The sequence below is a fragment of the Acromyrmex echinatior genome, chromosome 4, assembly GCF_024713525.1.
Source record: "Acromyrmex echinatior isolate Ae372 chromosome 4, ASM2471352v2, whole genome shotgun sequence".
Classification (NCBI taxonomy): Eukaryota; Metazoa; Arthropoda; class Insecta; order Hymenoptera; family Formicidae; genus Acromyrmex; species Acromyrmex echinatior.
The window spans coordinates 13683445-13710585 of record NC_141855.1 but is presented as its reverse complement, the minus strand read 5'-3'; the positions used below and the strand labels follow the sequence as shown (position 1 = coordinate 13710585).

Below are 27141 nucleotides of genomic sequence, written 5' to 3'. Positions count from 1 at the left end.
AATGTATTATTATTTTAATACAAAACATGTGGTTAAAGAAATAATCACATTTAATCAACCCATTTCTGTGTACTCTAAAAAATGTTGATGTGAATTTCATATACACATTCCTGGTGGATTTAACATTCATATGGTATATAATTCTATACGATTCTAACCATATCTTTAACACTAAGCATAATATAGATTTAAAACCCCTGGTGTTTATATCAATACCATCGTGGTAGATTTAATACTATGGGTGTATGGATTTAAAATCATGTGATATTTTTAATCCACACCATGTCAGTATTAATTTAACATAGTAAGAACTATGTAGACAGCATATAGCTATTTCATATCGCTATTTTTTAGATTGTAATCAAATTGATTGATTTTAAATAGCGTTTATATTAACGTACTTGTAATAAATTAAATTGAAGTCAAATTTAATGTCAATTTCTTAAGTTAACTTTTTTAACATCATTGTTTTACTTAAATTAAGGAGTATGGCGATCTATAAAATTAAAAAACTCAAATTGTGTGTGAATATAAGTTAATTCCATCACGGAATTAACGGTATTATTTTCTTATTAACATGAATAATTTTACAATCAAGTAAGATACGAGTAGTATTATGCATTACTGTGTCAATTCTATGCTATATTCTCGTTCAATTTTTAAAATAGAAATAATCTAATATCGTAAATATTAAAGCCAATTATATATTTAAAATGTAGCGCGACAGTTACCCTTAAATTACAAAACGTTCATTGTTCCGTTAAATCGCTCTGTGAAATATCCTTTCCAAGGATGCAATGCAACAAAAGACAAACGGGAGGGATGGTCTCTTCGGAATACGAAGAACGAATTGGTGACGTTGATGTCGTAGTATCGACCCTCCCAGTCGGGCGCCGGCAGGCCGTCACCCATGGCAACCCTCGCCCATTCCTTTTGCATAGACGAGACATGGTGGTTATGCGCGCCGGCTAGACGGTTGGAGGATCTTCTCTTCGTATATTCTTCGTTAGCGTCACGGTCAACGGATGGTCGAGTACGCTCGAGAGAGAGAGAGAGAGAGAGAGAGAGCTAGAAAAACAAAGACAGTTTTCATCACGTCTTCCACTGGCACCGAAGAAGATTGCCTCGGGTGGCTAATCTGTGGATAATCTTATCTACCAATGAAACTGTGATTGAGAAGATTACAAGTGAGAAAAGGGGCGACACTACTAAAAAAATAGAATCGACAGGTTTATCGGTGAAAAAAAGGTGAAGCTTTGAATGAGTTGTTTATATGAAATGCAATGAAGGAAGAGATAATCTGAAACAGACACCGTTGAATCTCGATCATTCAGAAAAATATATTTCTGGTCTCTCGACATCCTGTTATACTTTTAATCACTACTTTTAATTACTACTTTTAGTTTGAGTCCTGGAACGAGGTGTAGGTGTACACTGATTAATTCAAAATCTTAATCCTCTTTACGCGAGGCAGTTTCACAGCTTTATTTTAATAGTACGACAAGCCCCATATTATAATTTCTTAGATTATATTAATTTTCCTCCGTTAACTCCGCTTTCCAAACGATGAAAAGAAAGATCATCCATTGGATGGAATTATTCCAGCGCATTAGATGATAGAGAATAACAGATTAAGACCGTACATCGCGGCGAGGCTCTGCTATTAAATCGTTGGTGATTTCGGAGTAACTGTTTTTAATTCGCCGATCGATTTTCTGTTAGAATAGCGCGATGTATTGTCATTCCGCTAGTCTCATTGACTTTCTTGACGATGAATAATCAGGATTGTGCGTAACAAACAGGTGGATTACGCTGGTAATAGCGATGTACGTATAGTCACTCGTAATCGTACTCCTTAATTAAGTCGGCATTGGATCGCTCTCTTCTTGCGCGTATCATCGAACGTGTATCATTCTATCTCCTATTTATCATCACCGCGCGCGGGATTACAGGAAGCATCGACCGAGACTTTACAGCCGCCGGGAAGCTACTCGCTTATGCTCCTGTGCATCGGCTTTGATATATTACACGCGATATCATATTGATGGCCGATGCACCTCAAGAGGAGAAAAGAACATGAATGCGAAGCAATAACCCGCTAAATCACGGGCGGTTGTAAAAGGTGGTGAATTTTTAACGAGATATGCTATTCTTCTCTGCTACCTTTGAACTCGCATCTTTAATTTGCGAATATCTGTGCTGTGATCGACGTTTTAATATACAGTTATCTTTCCGCGATTATATGAAAGGTCTCGCGCACGTAACTTTAATTTTTCTTCCGTACACTGTTGAATTTGTAGTCGAATTATTCTAATTTAAGTTTTTAAAATTTTTTCCTAATTGCCTAATGATTCTAAATAATATGTTTTTAATATGTTGTTAATTTGACTAAAACAATGGAGTATATAATTTAATTTTACTATTGTAATACTGAGGATAATCCAAAAAAAGTCCAAAGAAACATCTGTATTTATATGTTTTATTAATTTAATGTGATAAAATTATTTCGCAATAATATCCAGCGCTGGCTTTTGTACGCTCTTTTCTCTTATAACTTTGATTTTTTTTCAAAAGACCGTTATAAATTTTAATTTTAAATCATTTAACTTAAAAAAAGTTAATTAAATTTAACTTTTTATATAATAGTTCATTATTTATTAAGTTCATACGTTATAAACGTTGTACTTTGAAATTAACTACAGAAATAAATTGATTTGCATTTTGACACATATAAAACTTAAAAATGTTTTTAATTTAAGTCAAGAAATTAAGTTGTAATCCCTTTGATATCTAACAGTTTATGTATGCACAATTTTTAACCGAATGTAAGGGAAGCAAACGTCTGGTAAACCTAATAGTTTTAATGTTTTCATTTTCCTTTTATTTTTATCGAAAATCTGAAGAGATGTAATTTTACATATAATATTAGGTCATTTAAAGAGTATCCGCGGTTTTTTGTTCAATTTTTGAATGACCCAATATTCATTGCTGATATTCATCGAAATATCAAGCAATGATTCTCCTCGATTTAACTTAACAGTCAGGGTATCAAGCAAGAAATTTGACCAGTAATGCTAATGGTATCTTCGGGTGCATCCCGAAGACGGCAACGCTATTATGCAGATAAGATGGAAGTAAAGGCACAGGTGCAGCCAGGAAGTCGATAAAGCGCCGCAATACTTATACACGGTCGTCGCCATCTTTCTCTCAGTTGGAAATTTTACGTTTGTAAATTGTACTTAAACATTCTTTATATTTAGATATTCTTTAGGTATTTTTTTTTGTAACTTTATCTAATCTATCTTCTGTGTATAAAGAATGTTCTTCACGCACGTAGTAAGAGGAGCTAAAATACATACGACATATATGGTGGCTCATCTCTGTTGATAATTATATTGAAATTTTCTTGTTTGACCTATAAAGCCGATGCTTGTCTTCTTCACTTACATGAAGGCGCACATACGTCTGAGCATACACTGGTGCTGGAAATTACATTATCCAAGAAAGTTATTGGTTCTTTCTTACGCGGATGCTAGAACATTAACACGCAAGAACGGAGGAGAAAACCGATAAGGATCAGAGCGTGTAACAGAGAATCTTACTTGCGAGAATTCTACGCACACGGGGTTAATTATCGCAATTGAAATTTTTACGGCAACCCTAGGACGATGAGTTACGACGTCGTTTATGGGCTTGCGTTGAAAAGATGATCGATCGATCAGGATCGCCTTAGGAATCCAGTAATTTCGCGCTCTTGCAATTTGATGTGCAAAACACACGATTAACGAAGACCAAAGGGAGTGACGGGAAATTCTCACTTGCGAAGTTTATTTTCTTGCTTTTAGCGGGAAGGTATATTTAGAGAAACTCAATCTCTTTAATAACGCTTCTCCGATGATCAAACGATAAACTCAATGTAAATGAAGAAGAATAAGTAGAGATCCACGTGCTAAATATTATAATTTTATGTAGTCAAGTTAAAAAAATGTAATGTCGCAATGCTTTGAAGGATCTATACATATACATACCTATAATCGAGTTTTCAAAGTTTTCTTAGGCTAATTTGTTTTGAATAAAAGCCAAGAATCGCATCAAGAATTGCAAATAATATTTTATTATTATATGCATCGTTATACAGTTCACAACTGTCATATTTAATTGCAACATAGTTGGCGGAAGGGAAGATCACTGCTTTTGCTACCACGCCTATTCCGTCTGCGGGTATAAAGTATTTACGAGCGGTTGCTTCCTGCTTGAGCGGAAACCTGGATACACCTATGCATTATCTAAGTTGGCAAGAAGACCAGCACATCACTTTTAGAAAAGGGAAGGATGCGGGTCTCCCACGTAGTAGGGATACGTGTACTTTAACAAGAGGGAAAGAGAGAAATACCGGATGCTACAGATTCTCCCATGTAGAAGCCGAATCGAAATACTCGGACTACGCTAACTACAACCTACGTTGTCTCATGTTAACTTTAATCAGAACAGATCCTTCCTATTGGAGTTAATGCAGCATCCAACATTACTGATGGACGTGTTTTCTCCGAGTTCATAGTATTGCGTGTACATAATACATATAGCAGAATACTGTAATAAACTTTTACGTGCACATCATTAATATATCGTACATCTTTCGTAGAGAATTATTGTACATTAATTGCTTAGATAAAATTTGCAACACTTCGTCATGCAATTCCTAGATTATCTCATATTGTTATTTCGAAGAAATATCTATCATGCACGATTCTTTCAATTTCGAAAGTATCTTGCTTTTATCTCACGCAATACGTCTGCTTTATTTTAATGTTTCGCGATGCTTGCCCTCATCAAAGCGTTCTTATTTCTTCATACCGTCCGCGGAATCGTTGTTAATCACGCTAAAAAGCGTTCCAGTCATTCGCGCGCTGTTATACTTCGTACACGAGCAATTTAATTCGTTCGAGTTAATTTACTCCGCATAATAGAAATCACTTTTCTTCGAAATCTTGGCACGCTGCGAGACGAATTTCAAAGCCCGTTTCAAGACAGAAAAGAGACAGGCATGAAACTGCCGTATCTCCGACGATGCCTGAACATTGCGAGGAATCGCGATACTGATTAAAAGATCGGTCCTGGAACAGGGACGACTTTATGCTCGGTGATGCATGTAATCTTCTCCTATTAGAATAATGTCGATATCGACAGGTGTACAAAGGACGAGTTAAGGTAGCAATAAACGCATTATTTCCTTTCAAAATTATGCTTGTTGTACTACACGTTAAAGATGACCCCAAAGAATTTGTTTATTAATTGAGTTTTTCATTCAAGTGAAATATTGCATTTTTCTATGATTTCATCAATCTTATTTTCTGTATATTCTGTTTTCTGGAATTAAATTGAATTCACGAACATATTGGCTATGCGCGTTAGAGAGCATAGCATTAATTTTAGATAACATCTGTTTTTAGATAATATATTATTTTCTATTTTAATTATATTTTTAATTTAAGAATAGATTAACTAATTTTCTCAAAACAGATTATAACGTTTATTTATTTGTTTTAAAAATACCGGAAGGCATCTCCCTAAACGCAATTTAGGTGTCTAAAAGGCGAGAAAGTGCAAATATCTCTGCGGCCGCGAAAGGCGGAAATCAACCGCAAAAAGTATACCGATTTGATTAAGATTTACGGAAATAGCTCTCTTGTTCGGTTCTATAATTCTCTTCAAGGTACAGACGACTTGACAGCTCATAATGTTGTCTTTGACCGAAATTGAACAAGTCTCTCACAATTGCGCGGTTAGCATTTTTGTGCGTCTCTTGCGTGAGGTCTAAAATTACGGTGAGCTCGAGCAGTCAGTCTTAAACATTTTTTTTTTCAAGCATTTGTGATGTCATCTCTGCAAAACTATCTCTATATTTTAAATTGATATTATTTTCATGCGCTAATTAATTAATATATTTTTTTAATAGTTATAATTATTTTGCATGGTAGAACGATTTTGTTAAAGTATTAAATAAATTCAACTAGATACAGATGTGAAAATAATTTTGTTGCACCATCAAAATAATTATGTAATATGTTCAAATATGATAAACAATATTATTATTATTATTTTGATAACTCAAAATTATTTTGAGACCTGTATACACTGTAAAAAATAGCATGTTAATTTTAACTTGAAATCTACTATATGTCCAAGTTAAAATTAACATTTTATTTTTTACAGTGTATTTAGCTGATTTTTTAAATACTTTAGCAAAACCATTTTTTTATGTAAATTAAAATCATCTTGCTTGTATTCGATTATATTGAGAAGTAATAATTGCCGCTAGTATTTTGAAGAGAGAAAGAGAGATAGAGAGAGAGAGCATATTTTTGTATTGTTATTAAACGAGACTGATATTGTCGATACGAAGTGTTTCCTTCGAATGCATCATCAGCAGGCCTACCTAATGATTCATCTTTCAACAGTAGAGTATATGAGATCGAGAGCACGCACGATGTAAACACGACACTCTTCTTCTCAACTTCTTTGAAATCAGAGATTTCTGTACCGGAACGATTATCTGATAAATTCAAGTTTCTAGAAGAAGTTTCGAATTTCCAAGAAAGAAAACATTTTTATCATTTCATGACAATCCCGGAGAAACTTAGCATAAGTTTATCGAATTTAAATCGATATCTCCGATTTAAATTCAACCTTTAAACAGCTGAATTTCTCTTTCGTCGGATATAAATACGAACAGTTTATTCCGTATACGGAGAACAGACAGAAAAATGCGAGTATATTTTAAAAAGCGACGAAAGAAATCGCGGAAGTAGATAGACCGGTCGGGTCCCTCGAAACCCTTCCCCCGGCAACTTCCCAGTTTACTTTCGCATTTTCCCTCAGACGGTACTCCTTCGTGAACGATGCTTCTTCGTAGCTTTTTCTCTCCCGCCCTGCTCGACTTTCGCCGACTACGCTCGCTCATTTAATTTGCGATTCACGGCAAGAAACAGCGGCGAGAATCTTCGAAGGCGCGGAACCGATGCGGGCTCGACATAGGCAAGAAGATCCACGAAGAAGGGGATATTTATTACCGTTGTTTGAGGAATTATCGGTCGTTGTTTCGTTCCGTCCTGCGCCACAGTGGAAACGATCCTCGGTACGAAATTATTGGCGTCCCTTTGCGCGTCTTCTAAGAAACGATCGAGCGACCTAATTCCCTCCGCCATGCCCACAGTGCGATTCTCGCGGTGAATAAAGGATTGAAGATCTTTATACCAATTATGGCGTTCCGTTAGGTTTCGAGGTAAACAGGCGAGGTTTAAAGTTGAAAATTGCATGGGGGTCGTGTACAATTGGAATTGTAAATTATTTGTAACAATGAAGTTGGATCATCAATCATTGTTAAAACTTCGAAACTATTCAAGATCACACCTTACGAGCGTATCTTTTACTAGACTGAAGATTAGACTATGAAATTGATTACTCATTTTCACGGATTCACGATTCTGTAAATCTTTATTAGTCTGAATTCTTGAGCATATTCATGAGATTTATATAGATTTTTAACTTGAATCTTTATGTTTGAATCTCCAAAATCTTCTTTATCGGAAATAATTTATTATTTTGTCATTTATTATAACATATTTATTATAAGTAGTATATTAAAAAAAAACTGCTGCTTATCGCAAATTCGAAAGCGAATGTAGCGATATGTTACTTTAGATGCTTCCAAACGCACAATTCGATATCGTAATATCTGCAACACGACTAGGTATATTTCGTATTGGAAATGATCATAACTATCCTTGTATTTACTCGCAATACGAACGCGAATGCATTGCACGCGTCGGTTGCGGCTGGCCGCATGATTCTGGGTCTTCATTATAATGAGGACTATGGGAAAACGGAATTCCAAACAAGTAATGATCGCGAATGCACGCACATCCGATATACGCCGCACAATCTGGTATGTTGAAGAACAAACGGAACGTAATAGACGTCGTTAATTAAAACATTTGTTCATCCAATCGAAATACATTATTCGGTATTGTCTTCGTCAACTATCAAAGATAGATCGGGCGTTTGTAACTTTCCGAATCATCGGATGCGTTCAGCAGAAAAAGCAGCTATTGTAAGATTTTTTATTATGATTGTTTTATATTGTAATTTATACTACTTTACTGTGTGATTGAAAAAATTTAATAAAGCTTAATTCATTTCTCTTTAAACAGTACTAAGTAAACATTTATTCATCGTAAATAAATATTTACTTAACAAAAAAATGTTATTTAAAATTAATAATTAACAATATTTAAATTAAGTATTTTCGTATCAGATAAATATATGTTCACATTTGGCGAATACAGATTTACTTAGAACTTTTAAACAAATATTTATTAAAATTTAATATTTTTTTCAGTGTACATTTGTACATTGATTAGTCACGTAGATCCTGTTGGACCTAAGAGCAAGAACCAATCATGTTCATCAAGAATTTTACAATAATTACAAGGTTTTTTTTTTTGCTGAACACAGCCATTCTGAACTCCGCGAAGTGTAACGCCAAGTCAACGCAACTGTTTTGCGTAGAAAACGTCACGGTCGCTCTCGGAAAAGTCACGTTGCGAAACTCGCGGAAAATTGTTTACGACACGTCATAGCGGCGGGAAACGGAAGATCGTTTCGTCACTGGCCTAATAGAACGCGCAAATTATGGTGACATTAAGACTGCGCGTTCGCTGTCTCTTCGTTGACAATCACGGGAGAAAGCACGACAGAGGTGACGCAATTTGTGACGCGTCAATCCGGCTTCCCATCACGCGAGGAGAGGATTGTCTTTCACGGAAAGCTGATCCCGACTAACTACGCTTATATCAATGACATTTAACGCGGGATAGAGGCGTTTTAATAGTGTGCTCTATTGGAAAAAGTTTTTAATATGTTTATTAGCTCTGATCATCTATAATATTCTTTCAAAGAAGCAGCTTCATATATTACTTTACTGATATAAGTTTAAAGTTCGAAGTACTTTGTGAATTACATCAAGTAATTGAAGGGTATGCAATCTTCTCCTTCTCTTTTCTATTGATCTTTTATTTTACGTATGATTAATGATCACTTAAAGCTGCCGGAATTAACATTATTATGATTTAATCAACCTTTACTATTATTACTATAATTATATTTTATATCTTTAATCTATATCATGTTGAATGATTAATGATACTTTAATATTTCATTAACGTAATTTATCGTTTACAATCGTTTTATTATTAAAATGTCAATAATATCTCATGCGTAACGTTAATCAATCCAATAAAAAATGGAGCGATTATACTTTTCAGCTAAACTCGTTTAATTTTCTATCGACGAAACGTTTCCGGATTGCCGACGCGTGGTGAATTTATGATTAATAAGTAAGTGGTACATATTATATATATATCTCCAGAATTACTGTCACGTTCCAATAAATCTTTCTTTCTCCATATCGTGAATTAAAAGGATGTATCGAGGTTCCAAAATAACAGGTTAACGGTCAGCCGTTGCCTCTGAAATATTCATTTTTGTCAAACCTCTTTTGTCACGTCCCTTTTTTAGGCCTGATCTTCTACCTGCACGTTTCCGTTCGTGCAATTCATGAAATTTTCATCACTGTCAAACCTCTATCTTTTGTGTTACGCTCTTTTTATTAAAGTCTAAGCTTCTATCTGCATATTTCCGTTTGTACAATTCATATTTCAAATATAACATCATTATCTCCAAATGTGCACAATAATTTTGGTTTTGAATATTGAAAATATTTTAAGGTATTTTAAAGAAAAGATTTTCTTTACATATACTATTGTCAGCAAAGTCACGACAAGAAATCCGTACGGTGAATCATTTATCGTCTATATGTTTTATTTACGTGGCTTTTGTTCGCTATGAGCTTTCCTTTCACAAGACAGATACGAGCGCACGTGATAATCGATGTGACACGAGCTCTCGAGTTAGTAACGAGTGATAAGCAATCTTCGTCAATCAATGCCCTTGGTGCTCGACAGTGCAGTGTCGCTTGTATCTAATAAAGTCAGCTAGTGAACCTGGCATATTAGTGTCCATACGAGGACATCGATCGTCGTTCGAATGACTTCATACACGAGGCACGCACGCGGAAGATCAGGCTGCAAGAAACCGCTCGCTACGTTTGCTGAGTACATAATGGTGAATGATAAAAGCGCTGTCGAAGAAATTTTCTGAACGTATTATTGATATTTGCCACTATTAAGAATGTTTCATACTAAATTAACAATCAATTGAATTAATTTAACATGGAACGGATAAAAATAAATTAAAATACAGATTTACAATTTTCTCTAATATAAATCCTGATCTCACAAAAATTGCCTATTAACTCAACAATGTAACTCGGATTTACGACGATTGAAATGAATAGCTTCGCGTCTTACGACTGCAAGAAAAGAGAACACAGATTTTCCACTTTGTGCTACTAATGTTGACAAAGTGCAAATTAACATTAAAATCAAGAAATGTGACCATCTATTATAAATAACAGTCGAGATAAACTACCAAATCGCAATCAGATTTATTATCTAATGATAAACTATAATTAATAACTATAATTTTCCAGTGATTTTACACAGTTATTAAATAAAAGTAGATAACGCATTAAACAAGTTTCTAATGACAGCTGATTTAATTAGTAGAGAAGCACCGTATATTTCTCGCAGTCGATTAACCCTAATCTTTGAATTACTGCGTGGAATGTCGCGCAGATAAAATCTGATGGTTCGTTTATTCGCGACGTCGCCGTCGAGACGACGTGCGTCCTCGACGCGCTTGCGTAGCAATAGAAAAAAAAGTGACCCAATATATCCGAGAGGGAAGTCCGCACTAACGAAACAGCCGTTAGATGTAATGTATATTATTTTCCAGCGTTTTTACGATTCGATTTCTTGTTGTTTGAACATTCTTTTTGACGTTTACCTACTATAACAAATATTAATACTCATTTAAGATACATTAAAAAAAGTTACGATGTAAAAACATTACAGAGATTAGAAACATTCGCTGAACTATCAAGATAATTGTATGTACAGGTACTGTCGTGCTAGAACGCCAAACCTTTTTGCAGCATTGCTCTCGTGCTTGAATTTCCTACATAATAATTTTGATTCAATAAATTATTTTTAAATCTGTATTTATATACCTAAATTTTTTAATACTTTGGTAAAGTTATTCTTTTCATATATAAATAGTATAGCTAACTTAATTTTCAAAACTTTTTATTTTTAACTACTGATTTTACTCTAAGAATAGTTGATGTCTTAAAAATCTTAAAAACTTTGTCTTTAGCGATCAATATAAATGAGCATCTCGTACATTCGATTAACCGCAAAAAATATCCGCATAAGATATTCTCAGAAATATTCTTAGAAACGATTCGTTGTATGCTCGGTAGTTTTGATGCGTATTCGTGAGATGCATTTTCCAACGATAAAAACGGTCTTGCCGCAAATTACTGTAACCGCAACAAGAGCCGCTTCTTCCGTACAACCGCGATATTCTTACAATGTGATTCCGCATTCACCCAGGTCAAACCACCCACGTTTCTTTGCGATTTATGCTAGGTTTTCGCACATCAAATCTTCGACTACGTAAATGGACCTGTGTGGATGATGCGCATATTTAAAGAAGGGAAAGAATTGCTTATGCAAAATAACGACAATTTTTTTATAACGAATCGCGAGAAACTTAACGAGACGGTCAAACGATGCGACTGTGAAGCGATTCACAATGGTAGCCATGTATAGTAGTTAACACTGTTAAGCGAAAATTGACCGACAAAAATTTAACAGAAACAAGTGAATGGGGACATATTCAAGGCGAGTCTTGGTGCCTAATAATATTTATATGTGTGAATTTTTACAATTCCCAAAGATGCTCATTAACATCAGTAATATTAAATGTCTTGTCAATTTAATTTGTATCAATTTAATTACTCCACCTTCAGTCTAGAACTATTTAAAACCGACAAATAATCAGAACGCTGTTTACTTTGAACTGGACATTTTAAAAATTCACATAAAAATATTACTAAGCACCAAGACTCATTTTGATCGAATATGGTCCTTTTCACTCATGTGTGTACAATAGTTAAGTTTGATTGAAGAGGGAATTACATAGTTTAGATATGACAAAGGAGTTTTAATGGGAGTAAAATCACTTTTTGAATATAGACTACTAAGATTATTCTGTTACCGTGGCTAAATTTATAATCCCCTCTTATAGACGGTTTCCAAGCCGTCTAATTGCTCGGATTATGACCCAGAAAATGGTTGTGGCCAAAGCTATTTTAATGATCGACTGGCTTTTCTGACGCCGAAAGGCGTTGGTTCCCTTTTACGTAATTTCGTGCAACCGGAAGGAATAAAAGGAATGTGTAAAAATTACAATACTTCTGATATTATTTTAGCATCAATTATTGTTCGAAATTAATTTTTAGAAGATATCTATTATTGCATAGCGTCATTGTTGGTGAAACTTCTAATTTTATTTCCTGTCATAAAACTATTATCATCATCATCATTAAGCGCATCGATGTGGTTTTCAATCATCATTTCATGATCAAAGATGATCATGGATGCTGTCAATGTCACATAAAATCTTCACTCTCTTTTCTCCGAGATGTAGAATTTCTCGCGTGATGCAGCAAGAGCTTCCAAGCTCGAGTTCGAGCGTATGCACGAAAATTGAATCGCTCGGTGAGCTTTTCCGCGTGCGTGGATTCCATGCGAAAACTCCCATGTTCTTTCTGATGCGGAAAACGCATCTGTCTGCCCGCGCTGCATCTCTTCTGGCGCCTTGTCGGTCGTTTCCGACGTTCGTCGGTGTCGCTCGTGAACGCGGTGAGACGGACCCGCTCAGTCGAACGCTGACCGCCGTGCACGTGAGACCGTTCGTGAGAGAACTTGGTGTCAGCCACGCAGCCACGAGTCCCACCGGCTGGATCGAGATCCAGCTGTTAAAGACAACCCAGGTCAGATTGACGGCTTGTCGCGTGTGGGAGACGCGTCCCATCAAGACTCCACTTTTTCTCTGTCGTAACGACGGGAATAGATTGTGTCGCTCGGTGACTGACACAAGACTCACTTGTCGTCAGAACTGTCAATTCCCACTCGAAGGAACGTGAGAACCGCTGGAACGACCGCGTTGTTGAGACAGCGACGGAGAAACGTGGGCGGGATTAATTAATATCCCGTGCTGCGTAAATAGTGGAAGGCCGTGCCGGCAACAGTGTATCGATACGAAGTTCACCTGCGACAAAGTAGATAGCGCACAGCTGAGTTGTGTGAAGCGCGGCAAAGTTTGAGTTCGCTTCATGAATTGCTTGTGTTTACTGGGTAAACCTTCTCTCCCTTGGGAGTTCATCCCCTCAAGTTATTTTTCGCATAGCACTAAGAGTCAGTTGAGTCTGAAATCCACGAAATAGATAGAAGAAGGAAAAGTTACTTGTATCTGTCACGAACTGTCAAATTGTGGAGCTCAGTCGCGTGTCTCAGTCTCGGAGGAAGAAGCGTCTTGATTCCTCTCTCTGGCATCGAGGTTTCGCGCGCGGAAACCGGCCTTACGAAACTCGCTTCGAGCACGAGGAGTTCGTCGTCTCCTAAACGAATTTAACGAGCGAACCCGTTCAGACAATTCGTGCCACTTTACGCGGCGAAAGATCGACCAGTGTTCCCTTTCTCCCTCTTTCCTCCTCTCCGTCGTCGACGTCTGTCGAAAGTTGACTGACCGACGTGACTCACGGGATCACAAGTCATTCTTGAGCTGTGGTGATCGTCGCGTCGTGTGATCGCGGGTGCATTTCTCACAGTCTTATCGCGTCATCGTCGAAAAAAACACATCGATCGCATGATATCGCATTATTAATACATCGCTGATTGCACCTTGCGACAGCCTGGGATTGAATTACGAGAAGAAACTTGTCCTTGACTGTGAAACTCCTCGTCGCCTCCTTGATCGCTGACGGTGTGTCATCGAAATTAATCGGAGCCGGAGAAGGAAAAGTCGACGAAGAAAGTGCAGCTTCCCAGGACGTACGTTGCGATCATCGTACTCGAGTCATTCATATTCTTCTAATTGAACTCGAAAGAGAAGATCTCTCACGATGACAGAAGACAGTGATTCTTAGAAGCTGCTACGACCAACATTCCTAGCAGCTGATTCGCGTATCGCAAGTCATACTCTCTCGAGGATTTATTCTGATTTTCCTGTCTCCTCGACGACAAATCGAAGATCGGGAGCGACACGCTAGCTTTGCGTTTCCGACATCAGGATTAAGTATCCGAAGACGGGCGCTGTTAGGAAAGGCGGTCACGTGCCACCTGTTACAAACCGATCCGCAGTGCGGAAGAGTCGCGGATCGCTGTCGCGGATCAGCGTGTCGGGCGTCAGGCGGTCGCAGGAGAATGCGATTTCGCATGGCGACGCGATCCTGGCTGATTTTGACGATAGGATGTTGACGGCCCGTTCGGGGCCTCTCGGGCTCGGCGTGCCACGAACCCTGGGCCCCGCGGAGGGAAGCGATCACCTCTTCCTGCTACCGGAACGTGCTCTCGGCATGGACAGCACCCACCTGCGACAGGACCTGGCTGGCCTGGACTTTAATCTGCACCTGAACCTACTGCACACCGCACCCCGCGGCAACGTCTGGCTATGTGAGTTATCGCGTAAACGAACGATATTGAACGATAACTTGTGTGACGAGAGAGGAAGGTGTCGTAATTCGTTCTCGAAATACCTCCGACGTCTATTTTCCCCTGGTTTTATTTGCCGAACTCATTCTTTCTGATTCTCTCATTCTCTCGGTCTTGAGGAAGAAAGTAGTTCTGTCTATGTATTATTGCGACTTCTACACATTTTGATTATGTGAACGAGTTGATAAATAGAACAGAAAAAAGAGAGAAGATTTAGATACGTTTATTCGGGATTAAATCAAACGAATTATTTTCAATTTTTAATAAAACCATTAAAGAACTTGATATTTGCAGGACAGAAAAATTATTGTAATGGTGTTGTAAAACAATGCCATTTTTTAAGGCAAGGAATATAATAATGTATTGTAATAAATCTTACTCAAGAAAAGCTAAAGATTTAACAAATAGAATCTCGCTCTCTAAAGATTAATGGAAACTCAATGAAAACTCAATTGATTGAAGGATAATATCTAAAAATTTTTTATAAATACATAGATAAAATTAAATTTTTCAATTTATTTTAAATTGATTTAATTTCTCGGAGGAATCTTATTATTATTATCATAGTAGTTAATCGTATTATTATTTTATACTATAACACGTGTCACCGATAATCAACAGGATAATCCCTATGTTTAAGTTTTTATATCCGTCTATTACTTCAATTGGCGGGGATAAATCGGGGTTTTGATTATCCCGGGTAAATAACAGATAATACAAGAGACATGTTGAGACATTTTGGACATGTATTTTTTTAAATTAGCACATGTTCAGATAAAGATTTTTTAAGTAGCTTATCTATGTGAATATGGAATTCTCACTAACTTATCTGTTTAAATAGGGAAATTGCCTTAAACGAATAGCATCGCGTTTATACGGTTCTATGTAAAACAATTGCACTATTTTTTAAAAGAAGTCCGATATACAGATTTTCCAATTATTTCAAAATAAACCGATAGTGTCCGAGCTATTCGAATCCCAAATGTTGATAACATTAATTTTATCTGCGCCGTATGTATAAAATCTTCCTTTAACAAAGAATTCAGAAAAAATTCGATGATTCGACTAATAGATAAAGATAAAGAAATACAATTGTACTAAAATAAACTTTCTGTAAGCTTCACTTTTGTATCATATTTATAGTTTTTATCACAAAAACATTGTATGCCAAGGCTTTACTTTATGACGCAAAGATGTTCTTATATTATATTTTTTGGTACTTTATTATCTTGAAGTGTATATCTCTGCGATATTAGGTGTTGAAACGTGACGCATATAAACCCGATCGCTCTTGTCTTTCACGATCTCTCACGTGCCATGTCAATAATAGGTCCCTGTCAATAATAGACATGGTTCGGCATCCCGGCGATAGCTGTTCCGCAAAAAGCCGTGAATTGTTCTCGCGAGATCATCGGGTGCGATTTTCATCAGAATTTCGCGGGATGAAAATTGCGAGCAGAGGAAGCCGAGGGAAGAATTATTGACAGTCGGATGTTACTCATAACTCTTGCGCGCGAAATTCGCGAGGAGAAACACGGAAGAAGATAAATTACAATAGCGTATAAAAATATATGTTTCGAGGCACGAAAGAAAGAAGCTAGCCTCGCAAAACTCAGACTCTAGAAAGAGGTAAGAGATACGGAGAGAGAGTTAACAGGTGCGCCGCGAAATTATCGCCAATTAAGTGCTTTTTTGCCACCGGTAAAAGCGTAAAAGCCGCGCTCGCGAATGAATACCGTGCAATTATGATGCTTCGTCATCGTGCTTTTTTTTTTCCGCCATCATCCCGGCACGAGGAGAGCGACTGTTAATTTGGCGGATGGAATTTAATTAACGCGAATTGGTGCGTTCGTTTTCGTTGCGCCACGCGCTCCAGGTCGCGTACGATTCCTCTTCGCAGACGTGTATTTATTAAACACGAATACATCCATTACTTCTTACGGTGCTTGACAATTATTACAACGTACTTCTTTCCTCGTAACTGGCGATAATTGGAGCAGGATAAAATGAATAATTAACGTGTGAACACACGCTGAGTATAAGTTATTACATGTCTGGTCGAGAGGACGTTCTCCTCGGTCGCAAAATATCGTTTTAGCATATTAACGGTAAAATTATACGTTCTGATTGCGGATTGAAAGATTTGATGCTGTTAACGCGTATGGCGATCTTGTATTATCCCACAAGCTATGAAAATTTTTTTTTAATCCATTCGAAGGAGTTTCGCGTTTTTCGATTAATGGAGGTTCACTGAATGACAAAAAAACTTATCCTTTATTTGCTAAATAGCGAGGGAATTGTCTCCAACTTGTCGGATGACGAACGAGCGTCTTGTCGAGTCGTAAATGATGATAAATAATGATGTGAAATCGTAAACGAAATAACTCGCTTTGAAGTAACAGTAGCCTCTCGGTAATGGATACTTTCCCTGAAAAGTGATTTTCCTCCTTTTTTGTGATCGTAATAAAAACGTAAATCATTGCGGTAAATATCGAAACGTCGTTCTCTTAATTTCCTGTAAAAAGTATAGTAAAAGTCTGTTTTTGTCGATGTATAAACTTCCCGCAAATAAATTTTTCGATTATCCTTGTGAAAATATAAATATATAATAATGAGACATAACAATTTTTTATATATTGTATTTACTTCCCGATTAGAAAAACGCTTTGATGTGGTAATTTTTCGAAAGTTAAGAAATGTCAATGAAACTTTCTTTTCCGTGGAAACGATTGCTCTTAACGTTTATTAATTTGTAGTACAGTGAATGAAGATATACTAGCGCATGAAGATTTTATTAAGAAATCGTGGCTGTACTTGTCCCATATCACATTAACGGTTATTCCTTATTCGTTTTCCTTATACATAATGCTGAGCGTGAAATGACGCGTGACGCGTGTAATGCTCAGAAATTTGTGCAAAATATCGGCCTGATGATCGCGTGGAAGTCGCCGATTGAAGTATCCCCGATTGAACATTAATAAGGGGGTGTATTAACCCAGATGAAGAGGAGAGGGGCTTTATCGTATACTCTCTTGTGCCGCGCGCGATTACGGAAAGTCCGGCAAGAAGATCGTTACGATTTATATTTATCAGGTCGACGTACCATATTATTACGGTTTTTGTAATGGCGGTCAATTCACGACGTTAATGTCCATATTCGCGAAGCTCGTAATAGGAAGATGTTGCACGAGACATGTTCGGTAGCATATTTCCCGCTTGTTTTTTCTTTTTTTTTTTTTTTTTTTTTTTAATTACGACAGCTGTCCCCACGCACGTTCAACAGCACCGCAAAGATTTATGAAATCATCCGGGATGTGTTTTCATTTGGCGCACCGCGGGTGCCATCGGATTACTCTGAGGTAGACCGTGTCCGATTTGATATACAGAAGTACTGCGCTACGTTTCCTACTTTTCTTACATCATTAATATATACGGATTGTAGAGGAGAGAGATGCGTCGACAGACAACTCGCACGGAGAAAAATGGAAAGTAATATGCTAATAATAATAATATTAGTAATAACTCCACAAAATTTACTAGAATTCTAATAAATGTTGTGAAATTGGCAGATCCATATAGGAACAGGTTACGCATTTATGTAAAATTTTTACTTTACCTTCCTCGTAAATGAGCGATCGTTGTATAGAAGCATATTATAAAATACTTTTTACATATTTCATGAAAGTAAACCTATAAATTACCATACATCTCAATAGAATTTACTTTATCACCAAGTATTTTTAAGAGCCTTAGCGCTGACAAAATGTACTTTACTGCATGGTAAAAAATACAAGTGTGTAAAGTTTTGAGAGTTGTTTGTTCTTGCTTACAGTCTTGAGAATAATATGATTTTTTTGTTTTACAAGATATAATTATTTGAATGGATTTATTATAATTGTAATGTACTTTTTATCTCCGATATTTTTATTTTCAGACAAATAAAGTTTGTTATAAATTCGACAAAAATAGTCAGAATATTTTTTGCTAGTCATAGTAAGATAAACACTACTTAATTTTTTCCGTGCGAATAAAATCGAAAAGATACCGGAGAGTGTTTCTGAATATTTGAGAAGTCGAATATTTAAAAATACGAGGATCTTGTTCTTTTGATTCGGAAATTCAAAAATATGATGAATGAAAGATTTAAAAAAAAAATCATACTTTCAAAATCTGTAATTAACCAAGATATGCAAGAATTAATATATAAATCTTCGTGATCTTCTAATATCTTATGATTCGTAATATGACGTAGGTTTAAGAATACAGTTCTTGTATTTCATATCAATTTACGTTATTAAAATTAAATTTACGATCCCCACGTGTTCAGAAGGCGGACAAGTCAGTTGCTCGAGCAGGAATTCACGCAGGTGTCACGGAATTATTTCGCGTGTCTAAAGGGAATACATAATATTAGCTTTACACTGGCAAGCATTACGCTTTCAAATATCAATTTGCTAAACGGAGACAGGACGAACGCACCACGTGGAACTGTAAACTCGATCTCGAGCAAGTTAAAACAGGCTCGTAAAACGAGCTTACGAAATTATGAGTTGCCATATTCGTATTGCGATTATTTTTATTGGTGCAGTTTGAAATGTCTTACAATTATTCCTGTTGCTACTTTGCTATGAGACAAGCAATGTAATCTGTGTAGTTAGAAAACTAGTAAAATTAATTTATTTCACATATAACAATAAATTAATTAAATGTCTTACAAATGTGATAAGATAAATATCTTACAACTATCAATGTTAATACAGCATAAAATATATTCGTCAATTCTGCGAAGTCAACAGTAATTTAATAGTTATTGTAATATATAATGACATATATGATGGCAATAATGATGAAACGATGATGACAGCTGTTTACCTTAATATAGTAGTTCTATCGAAGTTAATTGAAGAGATTGGTTCTCGCACTGTATACACTGTCACATTATGATGATTTACAACTGCAGCGTGTCACAGCAATCTATGCTATTCGCTTGTACGAAGCGCGATCGATATCGATAGAAAGTTAAAGTCATGATAGAAGCGCAAGGTATCGTTTCACTGAATGGGACATATTTAGATGCAAATCCCACGCGTACAATTGCCACACGACGTAAATCCTCTTCCGGAAAAGACTAATCTCTTTCGTGCAAGAGATAAAGGATCGTTGAATAATTCATGTCGCGAGATATTTACGAGAAACTACAGTTTTACATCAAAATTAGTTATTCATTTTTTACTCGCGACAATAATTAACATGCATCGATATTTTTCGTTCCATCATTAATCATGCTAATGTAAGCTCTATTTTTGAAGTAGATGTTCATGATGCACGTCCGAGTAATTTAATAAAACCTCGCCCCGCCATTATTACTACACACGAGCGCACACGAGACATTGTTTGCATCATCGCGATTATTTCACACCAGTCGCATTATTACACATCGCGGTAGAATTGTTTTTAGTCATTATGGCAATTTTACTTGATGATATATTTCCTGTATCACTTCTAATATATAATCACCTATTTTGAAGAGAATAAAAACTCAACAAATATGTTACATATGTCTGACCTGCATGGCCTATCTATTTGTAGAATTTTATATCGCTATTTTTTTTAGCCGAAGTATCTAAATTTTTAGATCTATCTTTCTATGTAGAATTGTTTTTTATTTATTTTTACTTTCTCTTAAATGATTAATTAAAAAAATTATGATTCAAATCAGACGCTAAAATATTGAACAGCAACATTGTCTTTTTTCAGCGAATAAAGTTAGTAAACTGAACCTTGGAAATACGTACGTGTCGCTATTCAGCATCAAAGCGTGACTCAAGTTGGGTCAGTTTCTTTGTGCCTTGCCGTTTAGTTAGTCGATGAACGTTTGGGACCGGATTACAGCTTGATCAATGATAATCCGATTGGTCGTAGTTTAATTATGTAAGAAGGACGACTTGCTGCGATGGTATCGTCAATCATTTTCTTCGACATAAAGTAATCCCAACTTCGTTTTTGACCAGGACTTTAATTTTGACGATATATCATCTTTTACAGGTTCAAGATTAATGTCGCGCAAGATTAATAAGTGGCACAGAATAAAATCATGTTCTTAATTTGTTATCTTTTTTTTTTCCAACGACGCCGACGTCGTAAATACACGCACGAAGATATTTATGCTAAAGACGATATTCTTTCGCAGTCTAGGCTAGTTCCGCGATCAAGACTAATGGGCTGCGGCTTGGACGCTGTTTGCGATAAGCAGCGCAAGTGTGTCACGGTTATTAAAAGCTTTTGCAATGAAACATAGCTAGCTAGAGCACTTGGAGCGTTGCTGGAGTCAGGCCGACATAGCATCGTGTAATTTCCCGTTTTTCTCGCTTGCCTCAACTTATGGTTAGTTGTTTTCTTCTTTCTTGTGTATTGCACTTTATTGGCAATTACGACGGCTCTTGTCGTAAATCAAATTTTTAAAACGAAAGTTCTGACTCATTGATTTCATTATTCCTGCGAAAATGCAGTCACAAGTTTAAATGATTTTTATAGCGAATGCGTTAAAGGCGCTGTAAATTTGAGATAAAAACAAATTTGTGGCCGCAATTGAAGGGGAAATTTAGAAAGTTATATACATCAAATTAAATTGCTTATGCTTTACGATGTTCATTGCATACGGGGAAATATTTATAACGGCGACATCTGCTAAGCATCAAGTTTGATTGCTCTATATTACGAAATATTTACGAATTAACGCATCGTTATTGTGCTAATGACGTGTGGCAGGGTCACGCTTTAGATAATTTATACGAAATATTCCCATGTTACATCGAGTTGTGATTGCTTCGAATTTCGTAACTAATGAGATGAATCAGCTGTAACACACAGGGCTCTAACCACGCCCTGTCTTTGCAATTATTGCACGCGAGGTCTTTGCAATTATGTCCGGGGAAATGTACGGATTGACCATGCCTCATTCTCAAAGTCCGGAAACACATGTCTCACGATGAAACGTAATCGACGCATGTGTAACAAAGTGAATACGCACGCCGAACTCGTCTTGTTACATAATCGTGTTACGCGTTATCCGAAGCGTTTGTCGCGGCAATTCGACAAATCGCTGTTTACACGAGTTATCGATCGTGCAACAAAAATTCAATCTTTGTCTGAAACGAACGAGTGATTAATTTATATGTACAGTAAACGTAATTTCGCCGATATCGTTTCTGTCGGATGATTTAAAATAGAAAAACAGAAGCTCTGAAATTCAAAATTCTGAAATACTCACTAGTTATCGCTATGAAGATAAGCTTTTTTTTTTAAATAAAAATGTAATATCGCGATTTTTTTTCATTATTTATCTACGATATCGGTAACTGATTGAAACATTATGACACTCAAGTTCACGTAGAATCGCGCCTATCTGACTGTGTAAATACGCTGTGTCGTGTTTTGACAGTGGCATTTGATGAGGATCATCAACTCGCACAGGGTTCATTGCAACCGGGATGAATCGCTGCTTTAAACGTCCAAGTCTTTCGCAGTCAAGTCCGCCTTTCAGTATACACGATGACTTAGTGATAGAATTATGGAGAGATATTTAACGGCCGATAGTCATTTCAAATGGCAACTGTGACATTAGGTTTCTCTCGGCGCTCGTAAAGTGAGGATTCTCGGGGGAATGTATTGAGAGACGCCGATACAAAGGCGCTGTTCATTCTTCGAGAGTCAACCTATCGATTGATGCAACATCGAGGAACATATACGCGTATGAATGTGCGGAATGTATAATAATGCAAGTGTGTTGATGTTGCTCCGGAAAAAAGATCCAAGTTATAATTAACTTTTTTAAATGGTCGATCATTTTTTTTTTTTAATACTCCCTCATGACAAGTCAAACTGCGTTCGATGAAGACACCTCACGGATCAATGATCCAATATTAAATCGTACCACTGTGCAATCATCGGATAAACTTTAAAATCGATATATCGCTTAAAATAGTACGTGGCATACTTCCTTTATCCGCGTGCGGCTTCATTTATGAGTATCACGCGGATTGTCAGGCTAAATCGCTAACGAGAAGCCAAATTAAATTTCTGCAAATCTTTATACATCATATAAACATGAACGTTCATACTTTTTTCAGAGCAAATGTAATTTGTTATCAACATTTGTATACCTACTGTGAAAAATAAAATGTTAATTTTATCTTAAAAACGTATAGTGGATTTTCTGAAACATGCAAAAATGTTAAAATTAACACACAAACGTTAATTTTAACATTTTTGCATATCTTAGAAAGTTTACTATACGTCTTTAAATTGAAATCAACATTTTATTTTTTACAGTGTATATATGTATATCTGTCTTTTTATTATGCATGAGACAGTATATAATTATATTTATCTTAAAAACGACTATCTTAAATTATATACTATTTTTACTTTGACATTTATACAATCTCTCGGTGAACATTTTTTGCGAGCAGAAAAACGCGCTAAAATTTTATTGCAGAATTTCGTAGGAGAAGCATAGCCCTATTAAAATACCAGATACCTTCGTGGCGATTTATCGTCTAATAACGTGGACAGTGGTGGAAAACGAGAAAACCCATACCTCGAAAGAGTTATTTCACAAGAACTTTGTCTCTCACTTCAAGTTTCCGACGATTTTCATATGATTTGCAAAAGCACACTTTGCTTCCTCACCTCAGCTGCTTCTTTCCGCGTCGTGCAATCTCGAAATTGCCGGTAAACACGTCACTCACGGAATTTACGCAAATGCGTACGACGGCAAGGACGACCATTGGCCGAGAGACTCCCACGATCAATACTATGGACTCTGTCCTCGTTCCGTTAAACTTTTAATTGAGAACATCATTATCTTCTGTCGTCATCGTAATTATTTTTTCCATTTTAAAGTTTTTTAATTTATAAGTTATTTATTTTAACTTTTTAATTAATCTTTAATTTTTTAAATAATTTTTACAAATATAATAGTGATTACTTATTGTATAAATACATTCTCAGCAATTTTTAAAAATAATTTTTATACATTTCAAAATCGATTGTTTTCGCGCAAGATATAGTCCAGCGTTTATGCGACTTTTGGAATTTGCAGCTATTCGCCGAGCAAATAACACACTTTTATATGGCGGCTATGGTGTAAGATGGATTTACGTCCGGGTTTCGCTCTACGACCGTAAAATTCCATTACCGGGAAGATGGTATTGTCCCTTCAGCGACCAGTTCCTGAACGGGAACTCGATGGTCTGGTTAAACACATCACGTGTATACGATTGGCTTGACAACCGTCCATTTTATCTCGATCATTCATTTAACTTTGCTATTATTTTCTACAATATGGCTCTCGTATTTTTCTGTATTAAACAACATCTGTATTAAACGTTTGCACGCAGAGAGTTTATAAAATAAACCAGTATACTTACGATTCTTTGAATGAGAATATATTAATCTTTCTTAAACGATTCTTCGAATATTTCCTGATACTTGAGATGATAAAATGTATAATATTTTAGGAACGTTGCCGTTGAAAGTAAGCGTGCCACGTATAGTGTTGTCTATTATATAATTACATGTAATATAATTTTGCGTAACAACATTTTCCTCAGTAATTGTAAATATTTTGTCACACAGAAAATGTAATTATGTTAAAATCAAATTTACACAGAGATAAATAAATACGTAGTTACGTCAGAGAATCAGACAGATAAAATGATACATAACAAGCGTACGTGCAGAAAAGTATGAAAGAAATCATAGAGCAAAGTCGAAGGTAATTTCACGCTATCCTACTCGGTTTGTCTGTAGACCGATATAGGTATCGATCGTGCGATCAAGCGAAGAATACGCAACACCGATCCCACTTGATTACTACCAGAGGACACGTAACAAAAGTGGATGCAAAATAATACATTTGCGTGCACACCGTCGTTAGCGTGTTACGCCGGTTTCTGCCGAACTCTCCATACTATTGCGTTTGAGTTTAATTAAATCCGCCGGACGCGTTCCATTTCGAAGTCTGACATTACTTTGAACGTTTACGCAACTTTACGATCGTTCGACAGAAATTTCAACGTGTGCACCAATCCGTGATCACCATCGGCCTGCTAAAAAGAGATCGATAGTATCGTGTAAAAAGTAAAAAGTATATTTAACTGTTTTTCACGTATGCATTAATTTTATAGCATTTTGTGACATGTTTACGTTTCATTTATCTTGTAATTACAATATAATAACTTTCCGTAGCAAATCACAGAAGGAATATTTTTTCCATTGTATTTGAAGCTTCAAAGCTATTCTAAATTAGCAATTTACGGCGCTATTATCTCTAACGTGCAGAACTAAGAAAAAGTATTATCTAGAAAAATGAACATACATATGGCTACATCAGATTTGCAATCTTTTTCACAATGAACTTTTAATTGGAAGATATTATCAAAATATCTTTAATCTCGCAGAGATAGAAAACTTCGTGAAAAATTCAAGAATTTTTTTGCGTGAATTTCTTTATTTTTTATAAGATGATTCAACCAACGTGAGATTCAAGTTGATGAACCTGACTTTTCGCGGACTCGCAGATTTTCTGTGTGTCAGGCAAATTTTGATAAGCAAAGGGCATATCCGGAAATTCGTCGCTCCTTATCGCGTCATTGTCTCAGGGTAAAGACAGGTCACGAATGAAGGTTTATCAAGGAGATCTTGACTCCGCCCGTTATATCAGCTACCGTGCAATCGACTATTACACTATGGAAAGAAAATCAAGGAGAGTCTGCTTGCTAATCCTGCTACGTCATGCCATCTCATTCGCGATAGAAACTTTGCTATCATGTTTTAATTTCTGGAAACAGCGTTTTTACACTCTTGAGGCAATGCTACTAGAATTTTTATTAATTCTAAAGTAATAAGAATAAATAGAACGTAAAATGTAGAAGTTTTATCAGAACAACTCTCTGAAGTCAAAATTTAATAGAAAAAATATTTTTGAAGGAAAATGTTATGATTATGAGATATATTTAACTAAAAATATGCCAATAATTTTGAATAATTATAATAGGCTATTATAATAAATCTTATAAATAAAAATAATTTATTATAAAATCATAAAGATATTTATGTATTTATAATCAAAATTTTTTCTTTTAGAACGAGAGTACTGACTATTCAAGAACGATTGTAGAGTTTCTATTGTTCTTTTTTCGAAGTGTTGAACAACGTTGAGTCGTTAATACTACAAATCCGGAATTTCGGTTGCGTTCATTTTCTTTCATTTAATATCACCGCGATTTATTGTCGTATCACACAAACTTGACTTGAGTGAACTGCTTAATGAATTAGAATCTTAAGCCAATGCCTTCCTAAACATCCACTTAGCAATTTCTAGTTAAAATTCAAAAATGAATGGCAATATTTAACTATATTTAGTTAAAGGATATTTGTAGATACTTAACACAGACACACGCAAGTTTTGATCCAATTAGCGAAAAAGTTTGTTACGGAATTTGCGAATCCTCTTGTTAGGAGCTTTCAATTAGCACTGGAGTTTGATTCATTGTTATCACTAAAGAAAGATATCTATTTTGTTTGCGAAACAAACCTTTTAAATCTTTAAAGCACGATTTTGTAAAAATTAATTTTTTACAAATCGTTTAGGATAAAATCGTAAAACTTAATATCTTATTACTACTTATTATCTTATTACCATTAATACATTATTAACAATTTGATGAAAAGTTCAAGTAGTCGAGAGCTGAGAGCTTTCGAATCCTCGACGATGTCTAGACTTAATGTGGTAAGGAATCTTCGTCCACAAAGAGGTTGAAAAAGCACGCGGTAAGTGCGTTCTATTAGGAAAACCTACTTTAGACAGGCGCCCTGCCACGCTGTTTCCTCGTCTTCCTTATGTCGGCAACATGTCGTTCTTCCAAGAGAAAGTACACCAAGCTCAAAGCTCCCCGATGCGTGACTAACGTCGACCCGTAGGTTGCATGAAGTTCGATCGATCGCACAGAAGCGGGCCTATGCACTTTTTTTTAGTTGAATTCGATTACTTTACGATTTATGTTTCCTTCGTTGTTCCTCTCAGCGGGCTTCCGCTGAGAATTTATCTCCGCGCACAAATATTGAACTTAAATACATACTGCATGATTTCTTTATTAAAGTCACTGCGCTCTGATTGGCGCATGTTTGAGCGCACGCTGAGTTAAAATAAAATTCAGGATCAAAGTCAACTGAAAATAAATGATTGTTTGAATATACATAGTACTAATATTTATTTAGTACTAATATATATTTATGGAAAGTAAATATTTGCTAAATAAAAAATCATGGTTAAATAAAATTAATGGTTCTTGTATCAAATATTTACTTTTAGTAGTAAATATTCAACTGACATTATTTA

The 27141-nt window shown here is 35.9% G+C and overlaps 1 protein-coding gene and 1 long non-coding RNA gene across 10 annotated transcripts in view; both read left to right on the top strand.

The window, feature by feature from the left end:
• Positions 1-27141, top strand: part of LOC105146433 (uncharacterized) — a 175391-nt gene that overhangs the window by 56303 nt on the left and 91947 nt on the right. The window lies entirely within an intron of this gene.
• The window catches only part of LOC147909991 (uncharacterized), a 46010-nt gene continuing 31766 nt past the window's right edge, over positions 12898-27141 (top strand). Inside the window, exon 1 of the long non-coding RNA XR_015544795.1 lies at positions 12898-14699. This is a non-coding gene — a long non-coding RNA (uncharacterized LOC147909991). The remainder of the gene's footprint in view (positions 14700-27141) is intronic.